Source organism: Phalacrocorax aristotelis, chromosome 4 (genome assembly GCF_949628215.1).
Source record: "Phalacrocorax aristotelis chromosome 4, bGulAri2.1, whole genome shotgun sequence".
NCBI lineage: Eukaryota > Metazoa > Chordata > Aves > Suliformes > Phalacrocoracidae > Phalacrocorax > Phalacrocorax aristotelis.
This window is the reverse complement of record NC_134279.1, coordinates 83,288,402-83,291,011: the sequence shown is the minus strand read 5'-3', so window position 1 is coordinate 83,291,011 and position 2,610 is coordinate 83,288,402. Positions and strand designations below refer to the sequence as shown.

Below are 2,610 nucleotides of genomic sequence, written 5' to 3'. Positions count from 1 at the left end.
AACTCTCACTTTAGCTTGGGTTTTCAATTCAAAATTGACACTGAACACTTATATCAGCACGCCCAAACTCCTGTTGAATTGTCTCCTCACATCAGTAACATTGGTCCCTACATAACTAAAAGCATAGGGCAACAGTGAGTGCTCTTCAGTCTGTCCTGGTCCCCCAAATGAGTGGAATTGGCAGTGCAGGTCAATATCTCTGCAATTAAACCTGCCTGTTCACCATTCCTGGATACATCGCATACAGGATGGCCAGCATGATTGCACGGACGGACCCTCACCTCTCAAAAACAATCAAAGAGAGATGTGACTGGTGCCTTAGGAACAGGACTGGGAGTTTTAAACAACATAGATGCTGAAAGACTTGCTAATAAATTAGCACCAGTAACCAGTGACTTAAATGCATTGAAAGACACTTTACAATCTTCTCTTTCAGTTCTGGGAAACAACCAATGGCTTTTATCGGATGTGTTACCTCAGTGGGGAAAGGTAAATGAGAAAAACCACCAGTTGATTACAGATGCACTTGGTGCCACCCAGAATAATGGTTCTCTAGCTCTTAGTTGTATTCAGGCTCAACTGTGGATAAAATCTATAGTCGCTGCAGTTGTACAAGGTGAGGGAGGCACCCTGCCCACTGAAATTCGAAAGATAATTTGGGATAACGCAACTAAATTTGAGAAAGAATTCCAGTCCTGGTGGTATCCAGTTAATTTCACCTACAACCCTACTGAAGGCAAAGCCACAGCTTTTGTGTTGACAATACGCAATGCTTTGATATACACCATATACCCAATCATTGTGCTGGAATTAAATCACAGTGGAGCCACACTCTATCCATTGGAACATAGAGCGTGGGCCCAACAAAATGGGAACAAATGGCACACTCTTGATGTTGCTGCATGTGCTGTCTGGGAGCAACAAGGATTTATTTGTGAGAGCAACACCATCAAAGCCCAAGACATTTGTCTCGACAATGAACAAAACGTTTGTCATTTTGAAATACAACCCGATGAAAGCCCTGAAACTGTACGTGTATGTATCGGGAAAGGGCGTGTTTGTGTGAGAACCCTTTGTGACTTTCTAGTTATAGACAATACCTCTGTAGAGGCAGGTAATCACTTTGCGTTTGTAATTTTACTGAAATTATGGGAGGTGACTTCAATTATTCAGTTCCTGTTATGTCTTATCAACTGTTACAGTCTAACTATATATTGTATCAAGATTTATTGCCTACCACCATTGGAATGAACCTGACCTTGGTGAAGAAACCGTTGCAACATGATGACCTGAATCAACTACTGGAAAGAATTCAAGAAAATGGACACAAAAATCTCTTAGAAAGAGCAAAGAAGGATGGAGAACACCACTGGTGGGACTCTCTTTTTAGGTGGTCAACAACTGCGACAGGACTCTTTAGCAAGTTACTTCATCCGGTTGACATGTTATTATTGATCCTTACCTTGGTATATCTTGTTTTAACTATCATATTGTATGTTAGACTGTGGAGCATTGGAAAATGCCTTACTCCCCTATTAATCAATAATCACCACACCAAGATCCCATGTGGTGGCTCCAATCTCATCCAACTGTGAAGCTTGGGTGACTATAGTCACAGGATGGATTATGTGGAATTATCACTGGAGGAGACTTAGAAATTAAACTTATGTTTTTTAGAAAAGGTACAGCATGGAAGAAGCTTTCAGGTTGGAGTGCAGCTGACGTGGGAGCAATCCATTCCACGGAAGTTCCCTAGGCTCGTAACCTTAGATGTCGGCAAAACCAGGGGAACTTGGCGTACTGACTCCAAGAGGAGTTGTCCGGAGGGTGGAGCGCTGTGGAGGCATCGCGGCCAGGCTCCGTGATAAATGGGGACTCCAGGTACCACAGAGCTGGTACGCTGCACGTTTGCCACCCTGGGCCAGGAGTCCGTCATGCTTTTGACAAAATACTGTCCTTTTGGTGAACTTTGCTCGTTGTAATATCATGATAATACCAAAACACACCTCCACCCCTAAAGCACCCCCCCCCTAAGGCGTGACCACCCCTCACTGGGCACGCGCTTTGAATTTCTTCTGGTCTATGCTTTTAAAAGTAAAGCGAGGGACCTTTACCCCAACCATAATAAAGGTATGTACGACTAGAGTCACTCAAGCTCCACCTGAAAGGTAAAAAATACCACAGAATCACAGGTTGGAAGGGACCTCAATGGTCATCAAGTCCAACCTTTAAACCACTGCTGAAGCCCGGGATTGAACCAGGGACCTTTAGATCTTCAGTCTAACGCTCTCCCAGCTGAGCTACTCCAGCACTGCCCCCAAAATACTTTCAGAGAAACTTAGGGAAGACACCATCGGGTACCACTCTGAGTTCTGGGAGCAGTCGATGAGCTGAACCTCTCTTCCCCCCACTGGGATGCCTTTGGGTAAGATTGGAATGCCTGGTTACACCAAGAGTTTCCCCGGGAAAGCTAGAAACCCCTGTATAGAGTCACCTTAAATCTCCTTAAATGCATTAGAGTCGCTTCATTATTATTATTTTTTTTTTAACGCACTTGTAGCCAAGCACTGTTACTTATATCCTTGGTATTTCTGTGTGCCTTGTGGCCAG

The 2,610-nt window shown here is 44.0% G+C and overlaps 1 non-coding gene across 1 annotated transcript; it reads right to left on the bottom strand.

The window, feature by feature from the left end:
* Window positions 1-2,237: 2,237 nt before the first annotated feature.
* On the bottom strand, window positions 2,238-2,310 carry TRNAF-GAA (transfer RNA phenylalanine (anticodon GAA)). Its single transcript has one exon. It is a non-coding gene; the product is annotated as a tRNA-Phe (tRNA).
* Window positions 2,311-2,610: the final 300 nt, after the last annotated feature.